The following is a 26,966-nucleotide window of genomic DNA, read 5'->3' as shown; positions in this document are numbered from 1 at the left end:
TTAAGGAATATGACTTAAAGTGCAGAATACACAGCAGGAGATGATGAACTCTTAATAAACAAATATCCTGTTTTCATGCAAATAATCTTAGTAACACAAACAAAACAAAGCAGAGAAGGAAATGCAGCCAAAGTGTTATACAAGCTGTGGTGCAATTAAATAGGAGGGATTTCAGAATTTTCCAGAGGCCAAGAAGAGTTTCCAGTTATCCTTCAGACTTTTCCAACTCATTCCTTCAGATTGTCTCATCCCATAATGTTGGATGGAGGGTTGGAAAAGGAGAGTTGGGAGAATGACAAAGTAACCTGAGGACTTTGCAAAATTCTCAGTGCCTGTCTTGTTCCATATCTTCTCCTCAATGAGAGACTCTGACCTTAGAACTTGGCAGACTATAATGCTTCAGGGTTTTGGAGTTTTTAAAAAGTTTCTAAGGTCATGTTGTTGTCCTCATTCTGGTGAAAATACCATCTTCCATGATACTATCTGCAAAAGGTATTAATCCTAGTTAATTGGCATTAACATTATATCTCACATATGAACATCCTGGAATAAAATGTAAAAGCTTTACTGAGGGTGTAATAGTGGCATAAAGACTGGGGAGTGATTAATGAGAAAGGAAAATCTAGATCATATGGTCATCTGGATGCAACAAATAGTATGTTTGAATATGGCCAAATACTTCCTACATCTACTAGCCAAGGGCACAGCTGTAATTACAGGAGAGTGGTCTCTGGCTTGGAAAGAGTGAATAAAGAATTGGGAATCAAAATGGGTAATAACTGATTGCTACCTTCTGGACTACTGCTGTGGCCAAAAGAGCTGATATGATCCGTACAGAAATAAGCAAAGGAATCTCAAGGTACATTTCATTTGGTCTTGATGCAGTGGCTATTGGGTTTAGTGTGCCCAAGCATCAAGAATTCAGGTTGGATGATCAAAAGCTGATCAGAAAACAAATATCAGGATCAAGGAGGTATTAGGAAACATGTATGTTTTATATTTATGTTTATATTGCTTAGCCTGACTATGAGAAGCTTGATGGGTACTTCAGTTATTGCTGATGCATACTTATAAGCTGAATAAAACTTGAAAATTGGGATCATCAGTCTAGCAGAGAGAGCTGTCAGAAGATCCAATGACTGCAGGTTGGGACCTGGATAAGTTCAGGTTAGAAAGAAGATGCGCATTTTTAGTTACTATTGCAGCAATTTTCTAAGGGTTGTTGTGGAGTCTGTCATACTGCTAATTTTTACATCACAATTGTGCACTTTTGTAAAAGAGAACCAAAATATTCAGTTATCCAAAGTGTATTTTTTGCTCTTTGGGTCAACTGCACCACAGAGCAAGTTAGTGTTAGTTTTTTGCATGCTTGGGATCAAGTAAGTCTTGACCCAGACTTTGGGCCCAAATTCATATCTGAACTTTTGTGGCTAGTCCATATCTTGCTCATGGATCAAACCAAAGCCTAGTTCATGAAAACGCTTGAATTTCACAAACAGTCATTTATATAGCCAAAATTTGCAGCTGGCTCCAAACCTTCTATTGTGTTGAAACAATATCTGGCTTCAGCTATCTTTAAATTTGGGTGAAGTCTGGATTTGAACTTCACAGCTTGGGAGCTTCTGTTTTTTCTTTGCTACACTCATGGGATTGCAGGCATGTACTATGTGTACTGTTGTAAAAATGCCACGCAGTTACTGACTTTGGCAAGGGATGAGCTTTTCTATCTGCTGAAATGACACAATACACTTATCAGGTTATTTCCGAAACATTTGTACCATCCTTGGAAAGAGTACAACATCATCTTCTTTCTTTCTTTCACTAGCTTTAATTTACATTTAGACAGAGAAATATCTTTAAAAATAATAATTTGTTGGAAGGTTATGTTTGCAACTGAAGTAAATTTGTTTCAGACAATACCATAATGGGGACATCACCTAGAACTGCTTAGTGATGTGGTCCAGGGAGGTATAAGTGGAGCAGGGCTGTTCAGAGGCTTGAAGCCAAGGTACAAACTCAACTCCTCTGGGGCATGCTGGTTACAAGCAGTTGGAAAGTGGATGAACAGTCATCCTGACAGACACATACACAGATTCTTCTCCCTTGCTTGGGCACACTTTCTTCTGAAATTTGTCATATTTTTAATATTAGAATAAATCATTGCTTGACTTCCCTTCATTGTTCTTCTCAAGAAAACAGCTAAGAATAACACAGGCTGGCTGACCTGGGCCAACAAGTCCAGGCCCCTACAACTGAAAGCCAATTATATGGTAGATCATTAGTTTAGATGGACAACTACTGTGTAGGCCTCTTTGCTATAGGTGCCATACCCTCACAACAAACATTAGGCCCCATGGTAGAAGACAGAATGTCACAACTACACGATATCTTCTATTTCCTTGGTGACTACTTGTCATTTAAGTGACATTTCGCCAACATTTGCTCTGTTAGCCTACTGATAAGTTTTTTAGCCCGAGTTCTTGAACTGAAGATTGAAACTTCAAAAATTTCTTAGAGTTACACCATCAGGTACCAATGGTCATGAAAAAACTTCTTGGAAACATTACTTTGGCGATTTTGAACTTACAGAAGTCCACTGAACTCTAAAGTTTCAAGACAGGATGACTTGGGAAAAAGTTCCCTTTTGCAATCTATGCCTTAAATTATTTGGTAATTTTCATTTAAATTCTGATTAAGAATCCTCATGCTGGCAGGTTTCCTTGCTTTTATTTTTTTAAAACCCATGAGATCCATTTAATTCCTTTTAATACATTTAATTTCTATTTTCGCAGAAAATAAATACAAATATACAATATATTCAATGATACATTCTTGATATTTTATTTTCTTATTATGTATGTTATTGATGTATATTGATTTGTATTATATAATCCCACTTGAAGCATCAGTATTGTTTCCTATGTGGCATGAGAAGATAGTGGATTTTATTTGCCAGATAGCACATTCAACTTTGCTGTCTCCCCTATTAGACCGGAAAATATTTTAATGATTTCAGTTTTTTAAATACTGCCAGGACAACTATGGGCATTGCATGCTTTCAAAAATTCAAATAAAACACATAATTTCAAGTTAACCCAAATTTTAGTCATATAAACATTTGATTAAGAATGAGTAAAACCTTTTACCAGAAGAAAAAACCCCAAATATAAAGCATCTGTTACACAGTTTATGTAACATGATCTGTAGTATATTTAATTTCTTTTCTATGCAGAGGTTTATATAAAATTGTATGGTCCTATTTAAAGGGACATTATGCGCTTTAAAACACCTAGTTTTGCAGCAATGCAAGTAACATCCTAATGTTTCTGTATATTATCAGAGCTTGTATTGTAAGTGTCAGGTGCCAAGGATTATTATTTTTTCACTTCAGTGTGTTCCCACAGTTCTCCTCCGTATCAGTATTGCTCTTGCAGAGGAAGAACTCTGCCATTGGCTTTTATGTCCTGCTCCCTCTGTCAGAGGATGGTGTTAGCACAGCAGTTTACTGTGCAGTAGTCAACTTCTTCCCCTCTTGACAACACTTACACCATAGTCTTCTAGCCTTTATTTGAGCTGCTGTGCGGAGCACTAGGTTGCTAGATATATAGAGAGCTTTTTAAAAGCACACAGTGGTATTAGGTAGTCAACTTCTGCTGAGTCTTAACGGCGACTGGGTACTTTGCACTTTTGTAAATCATTCCCCAAACGCTGGCCTTTGCAGTAACAGTAAAACATCAGCTGAAATGCTACAACCACTTTCTCCAAACCTCTCTAAAAGATTTCAAATAAGTTTTTTTAAAATTTTGGATGAGCAATGTTAAGTGGATTGAAATTTCCTGAAGTTGAACTTCGTGAACTTTTGGATTATTTCCCCAAATATTTATACTGGAAAAGATGCTTTTGATATCTGTTTGCTATCCTTTCAAAAATTTATTTATCTTCTGGTAACTTGGAAACATATTCCAGAATACTTTATCCAAATATAAGATGTTAAATTTGACCCCCAGAATAAGTGTTCCAGTGTAATTTTTGTGCAGTGGCTTTTGTCGTTTTGTATAATGGCTTCTGTGCCTATGCTGGGAACCTAAGACTGATCTCATTGTCAGCAATGGAAAATGTACATAACTCTGTTGAAAACAGATGACTGGCCCTTTGGTGAAAAGCTGCCTGTTTTGGAGATCATTATTTTTTCAGGGTTGTGAGGTATTCTGCTAGCATTTAATTTCTGTTTAGGGAATCTGTAATAATCATGTTGTTTTGCTTGATCTGCTTTCTCTAAGAGTTGTTATACTGGCTCTCTAGAGCCCATTCAAATGCTTTTAGCACTACTTGTTCAAGATTTTGCTTGTTAAGATGATGGTCCTGCATGATCGCAAGGCCTGTGAGGGCTAATGTTCAGGAATGCAGAACAGCTTGAGTAGGTTTTGATTCAACGCGTCTGATACTCACCTCTTTCTTCACCCTACTCTCTGAATACCTTGAAAAACTCCCTATTATTTGAAATCTCATGATATGATGTTGCTGTTTGCTGTACTGGCAAGGTGACCCCAATATGCTCTGCCTCAGGTCTTGATTGATGCTGAATGTGTTTGGAGAAAGAGAAGAAAACACACAGGCACACACATATATCTTAAATTTTTGGAGCCTTGTATTCTGTTTTTTAGCATTAATGCTTGTGCTGTCAAACACACCAAAGCTTTTTTACAATCCATGCTTTTATTTATTATTCCTCTTAGCCCCTCTACTATCCCTGACTCCTTTTCACCTCTCCAGAATGAACGCAGTTATTAATCGTTGAGTAATTGTACTTTCTTCCTCACCGATATTCTCAGTAAGCTTTCTGGCACCAAATTAAAATTTCTTATTCTCGCTTTGGAGGCTTTGTTTGTTTGTTTGTTTGTTTTCTCTTGTCAAAGCAACCATCTTCCTTTGCTCCCTCACTACGTGTACCTGGGCTATACATTTAATATCTTATCTTTCTGGAGCTTTTCCTGAAGGATACTTATCTTCCCTCCCCTTAGAAAACTTTTTCTTCAAAGCTCATCTGTAATACCTGTATGAAAACACTGAATATGGGGCACAGATGCAAGGATCCAGCATTTTCTTAGCCTATTTAGAGTTATTCAGAAAAACAGGAATCTTTGTGTCATATTTGTGCATTGTATCTGCATTTATATAATTGTTTTTTAATACTGATTGGTGTTCTGATCTGGTGTTTCTGTTAAAGAGCATATAGGACTGGAAGAGGAAGAGAGAAAGGCAGTAGGTAGTCATTTTTATACGAAGAATGATTAAATAGATACAACTCTGCTGATGATTTAGGAAACAAAAGCACAAAAGTCTGTAAGCTGATAAACATGATGGAGAAGGGAGCAGAAGAGGGAATGATTGCTCTTTGTCTCTTCTAATATAAGAATGAGGGCTTTAACGGCAACTGGCCAGCAGCAGGCTCAAAACCAACCAGAGGGAGTAACTTCACATAAAGGAATACTCTGGCCTGGGACACTGTGAATGCTTAAAATTGGCTTGGCTTCTGAGAGTAATCAGGTAAACTCACTGAAGAAAAAGGAAAGTCACAGCACTGAGACATTGAATTTGGGTCAGGAAGATCCTGTTTCCCATCTCACTGGAGATTGAAAGTGTGCATTGAAAGAGTGAAATACTACTTCATGCTTCCCCGGATACCTGCTCATGGCTACAAAAGGAGACAAGATGCTGGGTTACAAGGGAGTATTAGTCTTACCTGCTTTGTGCGTTGCCCAGAGAAATTGAATTCTCTCACTACCTCTGCTACAGAATTTTCAAATAGTCAAGTAGCCTAAGCCCAGCTTTGCCGATAGGCACTAATTTACTATACCTAATTCCTGTTGTCTGGAAGGTAGATGTCTTACACAACCTTGTGGTTTATGCTGCTTCTGTTGTTGGTGGAGCCACCTCTGAAGACCTTTCCACATGTCATGAAGTAAGTTGAGTGGTAAATTTGTTCCTAATGACAAACTGATTTGGCAGTCTGGAGCTCAGTTCCCGCCCCTGAAGGGATGTATCAACATTGTGTTGCTCCCACACATGTTTCCATTGGGCAATTTCCCCTGCCTGCTGTATTTGTTTCCATCCTTGGTATTTGGCCAAGTAGGCCCGGTTGCACTCCTGATTCCTCTTACAAAATTCTTCGCTTCTCAGTCTCTAGCTGGTCTCCATCGTCACACTTCCAGACTGCATCTAGTCACAGCTTCCCTCCCGCAGATTTAAGCCAAAGTGTCACGGAGGATAAAAAGTGTCATTACAAGTTCTCTTCTTATACTTTAATTGCAGGAAATGTTTTGCTCAGCTGCATGTTACAGTTTGCTGAGAATAGGAGGAGTCTTCAGGGATATTTGCAGTTCAATTCCAACTTCCAGTTCATGCTGGGCTTGCTTAAATAGTATTTTTTTTTTTTTTCTTGATAGGAATCTGGGTGGGCCAAGAATAGGCAGATTTTTACAGGTGTAGTTGAAAGACTATTCTTGATACAGAACAACTTCCCTGCCTAATCCCAGGCTTTGCTTCACAACCAAATTAATAAGGAAAACTTATTAATATATTATTTTTTTCAGCAGGAACAAAAATCCTGTGTTTTCCCCTGTCTGTTCCTTAGAAACAGGTAAATGTTTTTGGCTGAAGCTTCCAGAAGAAGTCTTGCGAAGCAGACCCCCTGCTTTGGGAATCATCAGCCAAAAGTCACATTTGGCAGAGTCATGTGAGAAACAACACTATTGTAGGAAGTACTGAGCTTCTTTTACATTACCCAGAGCTTCAAGTCTCACAAGTCTCAGTAGTAGTGTATTACCTAGAGCAATATACTGTCTGGAGCATTTTTAAAATTCTGGGTGTAGCTTTGAAATTAGGTAGAACCTCTAGTAAGCTAATTCTCTATAAAAAAAATTTTTTTTGTAGGTTCTGCTTTGAAAATATTAATATGACATGAAGGTGTCAGCCATTTGTAATTCTGGAGAATTTGTCAGCAGGGTGCTTAAAATGCTGAGTCCCAATATTGGTTGCATGCAGAGATTGTGCAGGAGGGTTAATCAGTAAACCAAAATAAAGTCACTAGATTTTTTTCTTATATTCTGTTATGAATCATGTCCTTATGTCAATTAAAACCATCTGTGCATGTCCATTTTCAAATGATTTATAGACGTGCATCCTCTTCCTTCTCAAACATTCCAAGAGATCTTAACCTGGTATGTAGATGCTCTATATTTCTCCATAACTGGAAAAAAAGTACTGAATTAAGTAAGTATGGCACATTCATCCCAAGGATTTTATGTTGTAGAAGATAATGAGACACAGTTGTGAAATCATATGATACTATGGTTTAAAATTATAGATGGAGCAGTGGCAAGGCCTTTAGCTGAGGTTGCCTGAGTGTGATACAAGAGTGATGGGAGCTTATTGGGAATTCTACAGGAATCTCTTTTTTTTTCTGGAAAATGAAACAAAGCTAATTTCTTGAAACTTAGTATTTGTAAAACTGGCAAGAAATTTCTTCAAAAAAAGGTACACTTCATCAATTCTGTCTTACTGTTTAGCTCTGTTCTGTGACAGAAAGAAACAAATATCCTTTATGCAGTGTTGGCAATAGCTTTGAGAATGTTCCTGTTTTGAACAGGAAAGAAGAGTCAAACTTTTTTTCATGGGTACACCTGCCATTCTGGTTTTTTTTTTCCGATAGAAATATTTTTAAGGCATGGAGAAGCCAAGGAGGGGAATTTTGTAATGGAAACTATTTTTTGCAATTTTGTTCTGGGAAGTTAATTTGTCATAAAATTTCCACCTGTTTTTGGTTGGTTGGTTGGGTTTTGTTTGGTGGAGTTTTTTGGATTTCTTTTATGTGCTCTGTAATCTATAGAGACAAAAAATACTTGGTTGACTCATGAATCAGCAGCTGGTATTTCAGTTACTATGACTGTCCGATACAGTCACAATTTATGTCAAGTATGACAAATTCTTCACTAAGTAATATATATGAATAGTAATCAGAGCAGCAATAGGACAGGAATTATTTCCTTCCATCCATCCACTGCCTTTCAGTGTGTTGCTGAGAAAAAGTCTGTGTGTCTGTTTCAGCTTTCTGATCTTTTAGTCTTTTTCTGAGGACAGATTCTGTGTGAAATCTGATAATGTAAGAATCCTTGTTTTCAGTTTAAAAGAGGGCAGGAGAATGTGACACCAAGCAGTTTTTTTTTTCTCTCTCTCTTTTTGGGCGCAAGATTTTTATGTGTTTAGTAGTTTGTTGTTCACCAGAAGAGGACAATCATATAGATCATAATATTAAAAAATAATGTAAAAAGTTAGGCTCCTGAATTTGGCCATTAAAGTAATTAATAAGGTTTGCCAGCAGAACTGTGTGCCTAAACTGGTCCATTGATTTAAGTGGAAGTTTTAAGCTTGTGGAAAACTTCCTAAAAATAATAATTATTACGATTTTATTTTTTTTAAATACACATTCATGAATTTTTTACTTTTGTAATATTTCACTTATCTTCATTCAGCCTCCCCTGTGTGTCTTTTGTCAATATATGCATTATGCAACAGGAATTTATTGATAGGAATTTGTCCAGATGCACAATCACACTTAAGTCAGTGCTTTTATCCTTAATTTCTTGAGTCATGTGGTAGAGTACCTTATGTTTGACATCACGGAGCTCGGTAAAACTTGGCCATTGAAACACTGGTTCCATTGAAAAACATCTGGAGAGAAACCAACAGTCCAATATATCCTGCTAGACTACACTCAGCATATCCAGCCTCCTGGTCTTTCTCTTTGTGTTCTGCCTTGCAAAAACCTGGCTATATTTACAGAAATGTACAAACATAAGAACAAAATGGATGCACTCCATGTTCCTAAAAATGTCATATCTTGGCTGTGCTGAAAGCATATGTATGCTTGCTTGGCTGTAGCAGTGACTGGTTTTCATGTTGCTTTTTATCATGCTGATGCTATGGTTAAAGACTGAAAAGCCCTACGAAGACATCTGGTTCTTTTGCTATTACCTTTGCACACTTTTTCCATATAGTTTATTTCTCATATTTTACTTAGTTGAGTTTTAAATAGCTCAAATGGTCAAGTTTCTGTAATTTCTTTTGGACCTCTTCAATAATGTATGAAATGGCTTGCTTAAGACTAACAAATAATATTATCAAATTAGAGTTTCCTTTTCCATTCACCATGATCTAAGTTTTAAGAAGAAACGCCAACTCCTTTTTCCTCTGTAGGACAGCATCCCTCTAAGAAAAGGTTCTTAAGGGATGTGTCAATGTATTAAACTGCAAGAAAGCTATGTAGCATCATCTCAGAGTGCTTACCCAACCTTGGAGAAAGTTAATGATCTGGTAATGTTTGTGGGTTTTATTTTAAAACAAATCAAACAGTTGATTGTGGTTGGGGGGGGGGGGTGTGTGCTCTTAAGAGCAAGAATGAAATAGTTTATAAGATGATTCTGTTCAACAGTTTCTGGTTTTAGACTTGCAGCTAGTGGAAAACACTGAGTATAGTCACTGATTCTGAGAAAAAAGTATCTGCCTTTAAAAGTGCTTGTTACAGCTTTTGAGTTGTACAATATGAAAATGGAAAGGTGGGGAAGTGACAGACTACTGTTTAATCTTGTATATCACTGTGTGGCACATCATAACTGGAAGACCTTTGGAGATAGTTAAATTTCTTTGCTGATTCACAAAAGCTGACAATTACTCAAAGTTCTGTTTTGGAATGGATCAAACCCACCTAATGCCTGGTTTTCTTTTTAAAGTTTAGTTAGTATTTATGTTAATAGGTCTCAGTTGATTACCTGTAAATATCCAGCCAGGATTAAAGAGGAGATGTGCACAGCATCTCCTCTGTCCTGCAACTTGGATTTGAGCTTTTCCATTCTCTCTTAACAGCTCTTAGCATATCAGTATTTTCCTTAAGAAACGGAAAAAGAGAGACTTTAACAAAACTGTTAAAACCACCAATAATGACTTTAAACATTTTTCTTAACCCTGCATGGTCTACAGAAAAGTTAGCTAAATACCACTGATCTATCAGTGTGGGATTCAGTCCAGATCCATCAGGTGTCTCTGACAGAAGAAAGGCTAAAACCAGACATCTTGACTTTGAAGCTGAAAGAGGTTGATGTCTTTTCAGATGAGTGAGACAAACATTTCTATTCATCAGTGGCACTACAGTCATCCATATGCATGTGCACGTATATGGGATTACAGGCTCTAGTTCTCATATAGTGAGTGTTGGTGGGGAGCTGGCAGCAGCCAGCTTTCACTTTCCTGTTTTTCGTGGGCCTGCTTCATCTGCTGCTCCTCAGGCTTCTCTCCTTTCCACTGGGTACAAGGGACACAGGAGTGAATAGAGGGAAAGCACCAACATGTGGTTTTTAACCGAGTTTTTTAACCAAGCACCAAAATCACAAACTTCATGAAGTTCTACAGAGCAGCTGGAAACATCAGGACAAAATTAAGTGACATGGAAATACCAAAACTGAAAAATAACACTAACTAAAAGAAATCTAAAGGGAGAACTGTTGCTGTTTACTCTGAATCAGTGACATTTGTGTAGATTGAATGTAGGCCAGAATTCGGCCCCTGTACCTTATCAAGCTATCAATCTTATGTGTTCACAAATCCAAAATTATCTGTAGTTGTTATCCTTTCTTAATTACAATTCGGCATTATACTGAGATATTAAGATAACTGAATTTCAAATTAAAAGTAACATCTCAGCTGATATTTTTTTTCCTGAAGGCAGATTAATTTATTTAAATCCCATTCTGACTGGTTTTCTTTCAGGATCTGAAGCTTGACTCCATAAATAAGCAAATCACTTATTTTATTTTATAATGGACACTTAAATGGTAAAATATAACCAATCACTGCTGTTCAGTATGGTAAAAAACCTACATATATTGGCTTGATAAATATGCCCATATGCATAATCTCCCCGTCAGTTCAGCTGGAAGAGATGTGCAGGGAGATCTCTCTGTGTGAAGAGAGGTGGCAAATAGGCCTGTTTTCAAATGTGACTTTAGGCAGCCAGGAGCTGTTAGTTCTGGTCCTGCACCATCAATATCAGTAGGGGTTTTGCACTGACTCTCCAACAGGCTGTGAGAATAATATTGTTTGGTGCTGAATTTTTAAAGAAAAATCAGTGTCTATGTGCCAAATCCACCACCAACACCAATTTAAGGATTCAAAATTAGGCAATGGTTTCTGCTCATGCTACTTTTTTTCTCTTTTATCCCTTTGCATTTCCTGGTGAGATTATTGCTGCTATGATTTTATCCTCTAATTGATAGATATTGCAAAAAACAAATTCTCATCAGTAAGAAAATGACTGTGTGTTTAAAAGCCCGAGTATTCAACCACAGCTGAAAATTTGATGGTTATGAGGACAGTAGAAAATGTGACTTGTTTAGGCCCTTTACAGATTGAAAAGTTCAATCAGCAGTAAATTTTGCATGCACTAATATGTTAACATCAAATCTAACTTAACGGTTTTCAACTATATCCAGGATATTCTGTAATTATTTGTTAATAAGCTGGAGACATGGTTACAGCAACACACACAGAATAACATCCATTCTGTTACAAAAACAAAGATAACTAAAAGCCTAATGGGCTCCTGCTTCTATCTGTGGTCTGCCTTGAAAAGGCGGGAGATGCATTGCACAAAACAGAATAAAGAAAACTCTACTGGAGTGGAAATCTGTTAGTTCAGTTTATTGATAATCAGAAAGAATAGAAAACTGAGAGAGAAGCAACATGATGAATGCAGCTTGCTCAATGTAAAGTGAGACTTTAATGAAAGATAGTTAAACTATTGTCTACCCTTCAAATTCCTCATCAGTATTCTGCCTTATGCAGTGGGAACATCTATTAATTACAATGGAATCATTACTAGGTAAAAATTGTAACCATGGCTATGGGTGATGCACGACAATTTGCAATGCTGCTCGCGCAGCAAAATCGCACAAAGAGGACCGCCACTTATACATGTCATCACTGCATTCATAGCCTGATTCCTGAACTCTGTGATTAAACACTGCTGAATATCTTCCCCCACTGTTCTCTCTCTTGCCTGCTTTTATTTCCTGTGAAGATTTGGACCTCTGTTCTTTGCATCTCCTGCCATGGCTCAAAATCCTGCTTCTTGGTTCTTTCAACCTGCCATGTCCAATAATCACGCACAGAAAACGCTTATGCAAGCCAGTTGGCTTAGATTTCTGTCTTAAGGGAAGAGTGCATCTGTTTTTTGGATTAAACCATGCTTATAAAGTCGTGCTTATTCAGTCGACAGAAAAAAAATGCATAATTTAAAGCTTTCATTTGCTCTTGTGCTAAAAGATTTCAGAGCCTTAATTCACCCTCATTTTATCCTTCTAGAGCAATACAAAATTAGAGTTCATTATGGTGATCCAATCTCTCCTTTTGTCTTGATTGGAGACACAGTAAGCTCTTTGCCAGAGATGTCGACTTTCCTGAACAAGCCTTTCAAGGCTTGCAAGCTATCTGTTGTTTTCCCAGTAGGCTAATTAGGGTGGATTAGCACCCATCATATATATGAAAAGCTGAAGGGGAAGGTAAATTGCAATGCCAAAAACTTCCACCTTTGCAGGGACTACTGTTCTGAGACACAAGGTAAGATGCTGAAGGACAACAGGGTACAGTTGCAAAGGCGATTCTGTTCTGTGGCAGGACAACACCCTAAATGTGGGATACGAGCTCATGACTAGAGCTGTTGATTTTCTGGATGGCTTGTTCCAATAGCATTTGTTTTGTGATTAAAATACAGGCAAATTTCAAAATAAAGCGTGGCTTTGAATACAAAAAGTTTCATTAGAAAAACTTCAAAATGGAAATGTTTCTTCAGAGAATAAAAGAAAAAGATTTTATTTTTCTGACCAAAAGCATTAATAGAAACCATCATTGTTTTGTGATTTATTTTTTATTTCTTGATCAGTCTGTGATTGCTTTCAGGACAAGTTTGGCTGAAAAAATTTCCCTTGGATCTCTTCTTCTCAATGAGACTGAAAGGAAGCCTAAACGGAGAGACCCGCACAGCAACTCTTTTAAAATATGTCTGTAGGGATCCTATTCTTTTCAAAGGTAGGTTAGCCGTGGTGAGATTTATCTGTCATTTAGACTGTCTTCACGGTCAGTACTGGAAAAAGGAGCATCTAGTACACAACTAATCTCTGCTTAAGTTAGACTTTAAAATAGCTCAGAACTGTAATCTGGAAGTGTTTATTCTCTCTGTTGGCTAAAGGGATAGTTCAGATGACTGGTTTGTACACAGACATGTACACAGTGACATTTGAAGTGAGGTGGGAAGAATCCTGCTTTTAAATCTTTTTGAGGCTTTGGGTTTCAGAAACAAGCAAAGAAGTAGAAGGCAAGGTAGAAATTTAGATAGGCCTTACATTCAGGAAGAGCCAGTGCTGTCTTGTGGCAAGGGTGTGAGAAATCAGAGGTCCCTATATCATGTGAGTAAGTAGAGACTGAAAAGATCTGTGCTGCTCTGGGTGAGTCGCATCTCTGTGCGTTAGCTCCAGCAATGAGTCTGGTAACCTGGTTTTTGCAAATGAGACTGAAAGCTACATTGTAGATAACTGGAAAACGGATTCAGGTTCCTATGCTACATTTCAAATAGAATTAGTGGAATTATTCACCAATTACTAAGAATTAGTCAGAATTAGTGAGAATTATTATATTATGTTTAAAGAACAGCAACTAACAAAAGAGTTGGAGAAAGATTTTCCACATCCACTTGAAATGCCTGTAAGGTATTGAACTACTCTACTCAAGAGACTAAAGAAGATTTTGACAGAACAAAAGGAAAAATTCCTCAGCTCTGATAGGTATATTTGTCTCCAGGAAGCAACCGAAAGATTGGCAGCATCTTGGTTTGTGTATACTTTTGATAGCACATAGATTTGACTGAAACTTACGGTGACAAATAGGTGTGTGCTGGGATTTACGAAATATTTAGTATAATGTGCATGCATAAAGGTAAATCTTCCAGACTGTTGCAGGGTCTTGTACACTGAGCTTTGCCGCTGTAGATTCACTGAACTTTTCCTCCGACAGTCTGACTCACACCCCAGTCCCGAGGTCTGTACCTGTCATGGGAAAAGATTCATTAGTCCATGATGCGCAGTAGCTGTGGGATCCCTTTGAACAGCCTCACAGCATCCTGCCTTGAAGTGCGAGCGCTGCAGCAGTTAAAAGCTGTAAGCTGGGCCTCCGCTATTGTGAATGTTTTATGAAGAGTGTCTGTTATGTTTTTTGGGCTTCTTTTGGAATCTCAAGGACCTCTTAATTTGGAAATTCCCCCAGTGGCTTATCTTTTTTTTTATATTTTTTTTTTTTTTCGTTTTTTTCTCCTAGTGATTTTAAACGGTGGTAGTTAAAAGGAAAAAAAAAAGTGTTCATGGCCCATAAGGTGTATAGAGCCAATCATCATATTAATTATATATCACAGAGTAATGAATAATCCCGCACTTTTATCATGTAGGGAATAACCTGGGGTTTGTCAGATGGAGCTTTGTGTTTTAAATGAACACCCCCAAACAAAACTTTGCGCCACTCCAATTATGTCAAGACAGACTCTGGTTCAGTGCTTTCCTAAGTCTTAAAGCTTTACAGCTGTGGGAACAGCAGTTTGACACACTGTTCTGCAAACACCAGAAGTCTAAGCTAAAATGTAAAGCATACATTTTGTGTTGCTGATTGGCCTCATAGTATTCATCCATATGCTCCAAGAGCCTAGTAGTGGTAAGAATAATAAGTAAAAAAAAAAATCTTCAGAGCTGAAAAACTGTTATGATTACAACATATTATTGTATAATTGTCTAATTTTGCAAATTTGGAGAGTGTTTATGTTCTCAAAATTAATTAGTGTGGAGTGTAACTGCTTTTAAAAATGTCATTCCTCTCAAAACTATGTGGTTATAAATGTATGCCTCAGTGAATATACACTTCATTATTATTGAATATAAAAGTTTATTGTTCATTACATGGAAAATTGCAGTTGAGGCATTTCACAGCTTCAAGAACAGTTATTATTCCTGATTAAATTATGGAAAGATTTTGCATGGGTCAATAAATTGAAATAATTTTTATTTGAAATCCATTCAGAGAAATATTTTTGCAAAAGGTAAGTGAACTCAATGATTTAAGGGGGAAAATCAGCAAACAATTTAGAGAAAAGCAGCACAAAGAACAACTTAAGGTGCATTTCTGGAAAATACTTATTACTGTAGTGGGGAAAAAATGTGCCTCCAGAACCCTGGCCCCAATATGATTAGTTTTGTATCTTGTTAGAGAGCCTCATTATAGCGGAGCTTGGTGTTAACCCTTTTCCTTTATGCTAACCTATATGCAAGTTAATTGTGATTTCAGATGCATGCGTATGGAGGGAAGCAACAATGTTCTTACATCATCAGCTACCTATGCAGTGGGTAGTGGTGTTTAGGATTATGTGGAGTCCCCTGACTGCTTGTTCCTCTCCAAAACCAGTAGGGAGCGGAGTCCTTAGTGGCTGGGTTGGTCCACGCAGACCTTTGTGCTGCTAGCAGCCCTGAGTCAGCTGGTCTGCATATCCCCACAGCGAGGAGATGGATGCCGGCTCAGGTAAGGTGCTCCACACTCGGCTGCTGTTTGGTGTCTGCTTCCAGTTGTCTTCGTGCTACAGAAAAGAGATCCCTGCATTTCTTAATGTGGCCTCAGTGATCTCTGAGCTGTTTCGTACTGCGTCCCAGCCTTACCCGTCTCCCTGCAATAGCTGTTGGCAGCTAGCAGTGCTGTTGGCAGGAGGCAGGACATTTGCTCCTTCTGGTGATGTATGATCTGTGTGTGCCTTGGTCTCAGTCTGCTCTGTGGCTTCCCTCTTGGAGGACTCCTGGACCAGAAGAAAATTTTCACACTGCTGCCTGCCTCACTTCTGGGAGATGGGAAATGTGCTGCCGGCTCCTCAGTTTAAATGAAATGGCAACTTCAACAAAGTAGACGTGCTTTGGGACTGCAATTGCAGATTGTCATATTGTTGCCTTTGTAGATAGAGGATCATAGAATTATTTAAGTTGGAAAAGACCTTCAAGATCATTGAGTCCAACAGTTATGTCTCACTTTGAAGTAATGGTGACTCCTGAGGCCTCAGGTCAGGTGATTTTTTTCTTCTTTTTTGGCCTATGGAAGCTCTTTACATTTCTGCAAATCCCTAGTTTCTCTAATGTCAGCTCCTAACATCCCAACCATTCATTTTCTTGCTCTTCAGTTAAATAAAAATGCCAGCAGGTGATGACCTAGGCTTCCTTGGTGCCTTCTTATAATGTATAATGCTAAATGTATGGATCAATGCCTGTAGCATTTTCAATAGGTGATTTATTATTTTGACACAGTTTTGCAGCACCCTGTTTTGACATGCAGTGGAAATTGCATGTCTAAACCCAGTCTTTGCTGCAAAATGCTTGAAGTCATGCTCAGTCATCTGCAGCTCATGCCATCAAATTTAACTTCCTTAGGAAGAACTAATTTAACATACAGGTGCATGGGGTAGGTAAAGTATTCTATACCAACCCAAATAAATTAGAACTAGAGTCTAGAACAACTTCTGCCCAAGGTAAGCTAGTTGGCCGGCTTTGCTGGACTGACTTAACTTTTCCTATTCCATGAATAGGACCTGGCTTGTGTTTCTGGCATAGGAAAGAAACCTTGGCAGTTTCTTCACTATTGCTGCTCATTTGAGACCAAAATAAATGTTGCTAGCCCTGTCTGTCCATTTTCTTCAATCCCTAAATGACCTGTAGAATTTGTTTCTAATTTTTCTTAAGCAGAACATTTTTCCCGCAAAAATGAACAAATGAATATCTTAAATCACTCTGGTACTGTTTCATCAGTCTTTTTCCTGTTAAATTGCTCACTGTGAGAAAACGAATTAAGTACCAATGGAAATGTATTTAATTATGCTTTTGAATATACAGATATGGTTTTCTTTTGCCTCCATTATTCATGGTTGTTTTATCCAGTCTCAGTTAAATATTGTGTGAGGCAGAAATATGTAAATGGACAAAGTCTGTTTTATATTTACCACCTAACGGAAAGATGGTGTTCACCAAATGAATACACTTGTGAGGACAAATTTCAGGAGCAAACTGTATAATCAGGGCATTTTTGGTTGGTTGTTTGTTTTGTTTCTTAGGTGGTTTTTTTTTGTTTAATGTGGGTGTACTTTGAAGGGGGCATGACACATAAAGAGGCATTATAAGCTTTTAATTTTAGGGAGGTAGATTACATTCCTGCTTTGACTCACCTTCTTAAAAAAAAACTGTGCTATGCAGAAAGCTACTTGCTTAGGTCAGTAGATGTGAATTAATTCTATCCCTTTTTCCTTCTCATACATATCTACATAAAAGATGTTTTAAGACTTTCTCTCAAAAAAAAAAAAAGGGAGAAAAACCTATAAGAACCATCTGAAAAAATCTTGCTCATGCTGTAATCATCTGCAGAAGTCAACAACAAAACCCTGCTATGTTTTTTCTGTGCAGTCTGTGGTAAAAATACGAGACAGTTCACTAACGTAATCATCCTGACTCCATCTCTCTGGAAGGTCTTCATGTAGCTGTGTCGTGTTTCTGTGTTGTCCCATAGGATGTGGCTCTCATGGAAACCTATTGGTTAATTCAGCCTATTTAAGGTCTCTCAGCTGTTTCTTTTTCCCTTTACATATATCTTGATACATTTGCTGGTACGCTACGTGTGGGCTGGCATCCTCATGCTTCGTGATCCTTCCTGCTGTGGCCTTCCTCTTACTTGTGCTTCTTGGATAACCACTGACTCTGGAACATCCTAAATGGTCAAAACTTTCCAGAACAGCAGCACAGGGAAATGTAATTATAACCATTTTCCTATTTCTGCTGGCAAATTGGCAACTTGTCACTGTCTGGATCACAGAAGTTTAAATGGAGACGAGCCTCATAAATTGCATCTTACATTTCTTTTTCCAAAACTCCTTCAAACTTGATTTTATGATACACGTGTAAGTTAAGCTTCATGACCTTTTGGCTGCTCCTGCTTGAATATGGCAGCTTTCCAGAACATGTGAACATGTTCTAGAAATTTCTTTTGAAATTTGCTAGAACAAAGTCAGGGTTTTGGAGGGCCAAAGGCAAAGGCAGAGCCTACATCTAGCTGGCACTGATACTTCCAGGGAGAAGAGACTTTTAAAATCCAAACGCTCTGACGGACAAAGATAAGTCTTCTGCTTAATTTTTATTCTTAAAAGAAAATCTGTGCCATAACAGATACTGAAATTAAATTAATGTTTTAAAATCTGTCTTGATGGAAAATTTAGTACACAGATATTTAAAATGTAACAAGGATGGTTTTCTAGAAAAAGAAAAAAAGAAGAGATAATCTTTTTTCATGAGAGATACTTGTGATACACTCTGGAGCATTTAGAAACATCTGATAGTTAATGGTGAGGAGTTAGGTACTTCCATATGGGAGTGCAGCATGCCTATTTTGGGATGGGAAGAACTTAAATTTTTTGCAGGCCACTGTGAAAGCCTGATTGCCCAGCTTGTAGATTAGGGTTAATGTAAGTAAAGTATAAGTTAGGTGAGATGACTCCTTCCTAAAAATCTGTTGCGTAAAGTTGTGTCTGTGTTTTGTCTTTCTTTTTCTAAATAAGCAAAACAAGAAGTCATTGCTAATATCTTGTAATACTTTTAAGTTAGGCTTAGGTATTAAGCACACAGTAATGTTGGTATGTTACCTCTTCCAGTCCGTAAACAGGGAGAGTACATAAATGTTGCTGAACCTTTTGCTGATTTTTTGATGCTTATATGTTTTATTTTCCAGCTATCTTGGAGAAGCAGTACTCCATACTAAGAAAAATGTTCTGACAAAACCTTAAATGCTTTTTTTTTCTTACAGAGATTTGAACTGTATTCTTCTCTTCTGTGACATTCAGTGTCTCAATCTGGCTATGTGAAGTATGGAAGAAAAAAGGAAAGGTAACATGAGTTGCAGCATACTGACAGCAACTCTTTCTAAATCTCATTCTGTAAATTGGAAAGGGAATTTATGCCATCTTACAGGTTTCTCAAAGCTTTGTTAAAATGAGCATTTCATTGGGAAGATGCAGAAAAAAACTTGAACCCCATTTAAGACTGGATTAATGCTGACCTAGAATAATGCTCTTTGGAAATCTCTTCAGAATATCTCTTTCTAATTATAGCCTGTTGTCCGAAAAAATCATTTTTGCAGATATGGCCAAGCCTCAAGAACACTTTCTGATTCCAACTAGTCAACCAGACTGAGTGTTTTACTGTTTCTGGCCAAGCACATACCTACATTGGGATGATGCATACGTACCGAATGTGAGAATATTGCAATCTTTTGTATGTAGAAACAAAGCCAGATATGTGTACTGAGCGTCTTGACACAAGATAAATGCAAGTCTTTTTGCTAAGCTACTGCAATCAAAGACCGCTTTTTTTACCACCATTATAAAATTACTCATAAAGTCAGTCCTATCCATGGGGGAGATTGCCTTTCGGTAAATCTCTTCCTCCATTTATTCTTTATAAAAATAGAGCAGGGCATATATTTAGCCCTGTGCTAGAAGTGCTGCTGAAAACGTTGTGAAATTCACACTAAAACAAATGTTGGCATGTTTAGCATAACATTTACATATGAAATAGAGGCCACGGACCTCTAATATTTTTAATTGCACGGGTTGGTACAGAAACTTTCCCCTCGTATGGATGTTACTTATGAGCCCAAGATTTATTTTACACAGTTACAGTCAATGCTTTTTTACTCTGATGTTTTACCCTAGATGAAATTAAGGCACCACCTACATATGTAAAATTTAACATGCAGATATTCATTTTCACATTCTCTGCTCATGTGGTCTTTATTTTGTTTTAAATATCTTCCTGTGAAACTTGAATGATGGCATAGGGGGTTACTCTGCCATTGTATTGTCCTGAATCCTTCCTGTGGTCTGAGGACAGCAAGGGATGAAGGAGAGACAATGAACCCTTGTGAGCTAGCTGTTGCCTTTAGGAGTCACATACCAATCCAACAAGAGCTTTCTCAGGTTGGGGCTGTGTCGAAACTGGAATACTGTTATTACTAAAGACGTGGTCTCAGGAGGACTCTGCTTTGACTCAGAAGAAAACATGCACAGTCATTTCCAGTAGATTAATGTGGTCGTTCTTTGTTTCTTCTCTGGTGACAGAAACCTTGCTGTCTGTTTTTTCAGAATGGAAATAGAGTTTGCATTTGTTTGATCTAACACAACGTGACAAGAGACTTGTCTATGAAAGGTGACTTTTCTTTATGCAATATGGAAAGGGAAATCTCCACACATTTTGTAACCAAGTGTCACCCTGGAGCTTGGAAGAGGTTTATACCTTCAGAGATGCATTATCCTGCTCTTTAATATAGAGAGCTAGTAGAGAGAAATCCTTAATCATACACTTGATTTGTTTTTATCTAGCTGGGTTCATTCTGGATCAAGGGCTTTCAGGTGAATGCATAAAAGCTTTGTTGTTTGAGTCACAGACTTTATTACGTGGTGTGTTAGCTCTGTAAGAAGCATCTATTTGTATTACTTTTTTTTAAGTTAAAGTCTGAAACGTTATTGATTTCAAACAAACACATACTGTTAGCTCTCCCAGCCCTCCCCCACACCCCTCCCCAGCATTTTAGCCTGCTTTACAATGTCAATATGGTAAAATTTTCATTTTGAGACCAGCTACATTAGTTATAGTAGAAGGGATAAAATGGTAGAGTAGATGCATTGCAGGTGTTTATGTTAGATGATGCGATGTTAAAATGTCCAAACACTCTTTCTACTATTGCTTGACTCCTGGTAGCACCTATAGAGCTTGGTTGTGGATGAAGTTTATTTTGCTAGTAAATTGTACCGCCTTTCACAGATCTAGATGGCTACTTTCTGTGGTTTTGTAGCTGCCTGTGTATGTATCTGTCCTTCCATTTCTGAGTAGCACCTTTTACATTTGTAATTTCTGTTTATGAATTGAGTCTGAATTTGGAAATGAGGAATGTGAAACTTAGTTATACACTTGGGGTTTTATATACCAGTTTTATTTATTTAGCCTCCAAACTCATAAAAGTAGTAAGTGCTTGGAATCTTCCTACTTATAAAATGTTTTTTGATATGAGATTACTACATCAAATGAGTAGATAGTAAATGGAGTTTAGTATCTCAGAAATGTTCAGCATAACTGAATTAGACTTTATGGGTTAAGTCAGTTATATACTCTATTTGTCTTGGGAATCAAGGCAGTATGTGAACATTTCCCTTTCTTGGTATTTTCTATCAACTTACTACCTGTCTCTCATTTGTGATCAGCATTTTTAACAATAGTGGCCTAGGGGATACAAATTCAAGGAGGGTAGCAAGTTTAAACAAAAAAATTCTTCCCCCCCCCAATGATTAATTACTGCTATACTTCACGGATCGCAATCTATTGTCATTTTCTGCATGTTAAGGCAGTTACTGCAATTGATGGCATGCTGTCTTTATAATAGAATCCAAAAGAATTTTAAACGTTTCATCTATTTACATATGTTTTAAATTATCCCATGAAATTTAACAGAGAATTGGCAATGTCTCATTTGAGATTGTAAAGGGGTTTTATAACAGTTGCACACAATGCTTTCGTGTCCTATGGCTTATGCATGACTGAAGGTTGATTTACCTGTTAAGGGGCACACAAAAGAGAATTTGGAGACTACATATACAGTGGGATCCCATTAGCTGTTTGGTCCTGGTGTTTTAATCGGTCAGCAGCTGAAGTGAGGACATCTTTTGTGGGCGAAGGGGGAACCAAGACATTACCTGTCAATGGGTACAGCCTGTAACTTTCATAACTGGCTCCACACACAGAATGAGTAAGGCCCTAATTATTTGCCTACTCATACTTGTCCTAATTATTGCCTATCTTACTTTTTTTACATCTGAAGCAATTAATTTTTACCACAGGCGTCAGGAGCAGTCAAAACCAAATGGTTACCCTGGTTCCTTCTGCTATGCCATCTGGAGGTACCAGTGAGGAATTATCTTTGGAGGAGTTACCCAGAGTGGCATCCCAGGGCAGAAATAAGCAACAGTATAACAGTTAGCTTCACACTTCTCAGAGGTGGAAGGTATGACCAGATCTTTACTGGTGACCAAGTGCCTTCCAACTAGCCACCAGAACTGGCACCTCTGAACATGCTTCAATTTAGGAATCAAAGACTTGAGGCTTGGTAGACTCTTATCTAAGGACTTGGAATTTCTGGCTATTCTAGATGAAAAGGAGTGGAGAAAGGCTCCAATTTGATTCTGATATGTATGTCATTCAATAGGTTTGGAAAAGGCTAACTCTGCAGCCCACTGTATAGATCATCTCCATAGAGTGTTGGTGTCCAAAAGTTCAGCTCCCTTCTCTGAGGAGCAGAGCAATAATGGAGAGGTTTCCCTCTACCATTGTCCCTCTGCTGTTTTATTGGGAGACATGTTGAGGGTCTTGGGTTAAACCTGGTACAACATAAGAGTTTTCAAATGTTTAGAAGTTTCATGGGGCAGGCAAATTACTTCTTGCCCAGCTTTATCTTCAAAGCTCACAGAGCTGAATCTGTATTTTCATTTCTGAATCATAACAGGCATAATGGTGAATACACATTGCAGATCAACTGACGCGTATCTGTTTCTGCATATGTTAGTGCAAATAACTAAATGTTTTCAGATTTGCTGTTCTTACTCCTCTACTTCTGTAAATCACATCATATGAAGATAAGTCTGGTTATCATCTGCCTGAAAAATACTTCAGTCTACTATATCTGTAGTGTGTGTGCTTATCTATTAATACATACCTGTGTGTGTATTTGTACAAAATACAAATTATAAAAACAAATTTGTAGTTATATTTCAATGTGCCATCTAAGTAACATTTTTTGTATTTTTTTAAGCAAAGAAATACATACTTTTGATTCCTTTTAAATTCTGCTCACAAGGGTCTACAGTTTTGATCCACCCACCCTTTTTTCACTGCATTTTGTTAAAATAAAAATTTAGATTTTTAGTTTTAGATTTACATAATATAAGGAAATAGCAGGTCCCTCTTTAAATTTTCTGTCTTTAGAAATAAGAATATTCTCCCTTATGCTATCCATGCTGTTGCTGGAGGGATGGGAAGCTGTTCCTCATTCTTATGGGCAGAGGAAGACATGACCTTATCCCCTTCTTCTTTTTGACAGCTACACACATAGGAGACATGGTGCTGAAAAAATTTCTATTTGGGGGGCTTTAAATTTTGATTCAGTGCCAAAACTTGGGAGGCACATTGTTTGAGTCAACTGGAGCGTTTGAGTTTGTCAACATATATGTGGATTTTAAGCTCTTTTTTTTAATGGAGAAATTAAGATTCTTTTTAACACACAATTGTTTAATAATGTAAGATGTTAGTTGCAAACACAACTTGGATAAAATTTCAAGACCTATTTTTTTTCATAGTTACAGAACATAAGACCAGCGGTGGTAAGAGGACTGAGGACAGTCTTACAATGTGGAAACTCCCAACAGTGTAGAATTGTTCACAAAGGTCTTTAAATATGATCCATTTGGATGAAGATTAGAACCTCTTCTGAATTTTAATGTCAGTTTTCATAAATGTGCAAGAACTGAAACAGTCTTTCCTCAGCAAACCCTAGTCTGATTTTTTTCCTTTCCGACGCCAGCTCCCAGGGACTGCCCGTACCTCATATTTTTTTGATGCAGGAGCACAAGAACTTCTGTGAAGTTCCTAGGTATTGCTGACCTTGAAATTCTCATATTTTGGGATTCTGCTTTTTTAACCTACCCTTCCTGAATAGGATTTTCTGGGAACACTGAACTTCATCTGGCAGGAAGTGCACCAGGGTTACATAGTAGCAGGTTCTATGACAACTGGAGAAGATGTAGAATAAGGAACTGTGACACAAGGAGAGAAGAAAAGGAATATGTCTGGGACAAGAGAGGAGGTTCTCTTTATGTGAATAAAAAGTAACTTTTGACTTCTTTTGGGTTCAGACAGAGGTTGCAGCGTAGGTAGATTCCTGAATTCTTGTAAGAACTGATTTGCCTAGCTCTGGAGATGCTTACTGCAGGGCTTCAACTCCAAAATGTTTCTAGCCAGATTCCATTTATTATCAGCACATTTTGAAGTTTCAAGTAATACTGTGCAGGTTTTATTTCTCACTTTCTATTAGTGAATTCTGTAGAGTTACGAGCTTTCTCATTCTCAGTTTTCCAAAACTTCCAACAGATGTCTTGCCAGCAGCAAAGATGATTAAAGGTTTCTGAAGAAGTAGACTGCTGCTGGAAATCTGAAAGGGATCCCACTGCAGTGCCAAAAATCTTTGGAAAGTATATATGGCCCCCTTCTTACTGGAAATGTGTAAAGCCCCTTCTTGAAGAAATCTTCTGCAATAGAGCTACTTCAGTGCACTTCTGTGTGTTTTTTTCCTGAGCTAGACAGAATAGGTAAGTGAAATTCCTACAGGTAAGATGAAAAGAAGGTGAAGAATGATGAGCTTGGGCATTAGTCTTGGCAAACTGTTGGATAGCATCTACAAATATACTGAAAATATGCATCTTAACCACTGAATGTATTTCCACAGATTCTCTTTCTGTGATGCTGGTTGGTCCCCAGTTAGTTTTTAGAATACTGCTCTTGAGCATTTCCATCTGGCTAGGGGTTTTCAACATTTTTTTTTTCATAATACAGACTTAATCATTATAATTCATTCCTTGTCACCTTGAAACTAAATTAATGCAATGCACTCTGCTTGGTATATGAAGCATTGTTTGATTCATATTCGTCATCAAAGTGTCTGCTGAGCTGTAACTGAAAAGTTCAAACATTACACTCATGTATGAATAAGCAAAAGGGTTAGTGTGTTTTCAAACAGTGTTTTGATGACAAAATATCTGTGCTTCAGTTTATTGAAAGGAATTAGTGCAGTTTTGAAAGGGTTATGTGATGTAGTGGCTGGCATTCTGAGGAACTGGATTTAACCCAGGAGATAGTTTCCTGTGCTAGATTTCTCTCCCAAGTGTTGGGCACCATACAGATAAGTTCCCCATTTGTCTGGATTGAAATATTCAGATATGTTCTCCTTGCCTTCTTGCTTGAGGCAACAGAAATGTCTTCAGCAGTTTCCAAAAGTTTATAACCTTTCATGACCTCTTTTTCTTGCTTTCTACAGACTGTTTTAGAATTGCAGATTTTTTAAAACTTTCTGATTTTTTTTTCCTGTCAGTAGTGGAGAAATTTAGCCATGAGTCAGTGATCTTCATCCAGCCATTGGTGATCTGGAATTAGCAAAGCTGCAAAGCCAGATAAAGATTTGCTGATTTTTGTTTTCTGAATTTTTTTTCCCTTAAAGTGCCAATTTCAATTATTACCTTATGCCACTGAAGCTCAGAAGATGACAGGAAAAATACAAGAACATTTTTCTTGGATAAAATTGTGTTTTCAAAGGATGCTACCTGAGCATTGTATAAAAAAAAAAGATAGCTATGTTCTTTTTTCCTTTAGGTCTGACCTTCCTCTGATTGGAAGTCGAAGACATTGCTTGTAACTCTGAGATGATACCTGAAATTATTATTCATCCTGAAGTATCTTTTCCTTTTTATTTTTCATTATACTTGAGAATGGCCTTTAGGAGTCAGCATCTAAAAACCTTCTTGCCCTTATTCCTGTGATTGTCTAAACAAACACTTCTCAAAGTGTCATGAAAAGATAAGGAGAGATAGTTGTTATCAAGATTTTACGGACCATCAGTTAATACTCCTTAAGGACATATTTTGACCACATTTTCTATTCAAGTGGCTTACAGAACTATACCAAAACAATTATCCAATGTTACAAGATGATGAAGAGGAGCTTAAAAATACCCCAGTGCAAGCCAGGTAAGCAGCTAAATGCTCCTTATTCTTTTATTTGCCAGATAAGTCTCAGTTAAAAACAGCTTTACCTTACCCCTCAGGAATGTTCTGTCTGAAGCAGCCCCAGATAATCCATGAGTCATTATGGAACAATTTACAGTATATGCCATTCCATGCTACACTCATTCCATACCACAATGTGGGACAGATGTGTGCAGATATTTGCTTCTTTCAAATTACTCTTACATAGTCCTAACGACACAGATACAAATTAAGTCTTCAGCTAAATCACCCATATAGTGAAAAATTTCTTTAGGCTCTCCTGGAAAAAAAAAGTACTCACAAATCGTTTTCATCCCAGGGCCGCAAGAAACATAGGACAGAACATCCCAAACCCTGCAGTTTTCACTATATTGGTATTTAAATAGAGCCAATTGCTGTGGAACTCACTGGTGTTGGGAACTTTTGCAATGAGAGCTATAGGCTTTTGATTGCATATTGAATCTATCCTGCCCAGATATTTTCAAAGCTACTATACTTTTCCTAAGATGCATACATATACATTACAGTACTTAGTGATGTTTCTATTGGAATTGAATTTTAAAATCTTTGACTGCCACACATTGATTTTATTTAATTGAAAACAAATTTATTTTTCCCTAGGCTGAACTGGAACTGAAAAGATTTGGCCCTTGGTATTTGCTACCAAAATCTTTTACAGGTAGTTTAATGGCAACATTGTGATAGAGCCAAGCGTGTCTTTAACACTTCTCCCTGCAATTTCATAGAGTTAGGGTGAGACTTCCAATTGCACAATTCTACTGAATCAAAGCAATTAGCAGCAGCTGAAGATCTGGCCAGTAGTCAAAAATAAATCCTAGGATTTTTGTCACAGCTTAGATATTACTTTGCCTAGATCAGAGGAGAGCCAAGTGGTGCTTGCTCTTTGAACTACCCCTGCGCTTAGGACACCTAGCAATAGCTTCAA

This window comes from Accipiter gentilis, chromosome 12 (genome assembly GCF_929443795.1).
Source record: "Accipiter gentilis chromosome 12, bAccGen1.1, whole genome shotgun sequence".
Lineage (NCBI taxonomy): Eukaryota > Metazoa > Chordata > Aves > Accipitriformes > Accipitridae > Astur > Astur gentilis.
The sequence above is the reverse complement of the archived record's forward strand: the minus strand, read 5'-3'. Positions refer to the sequence as shown.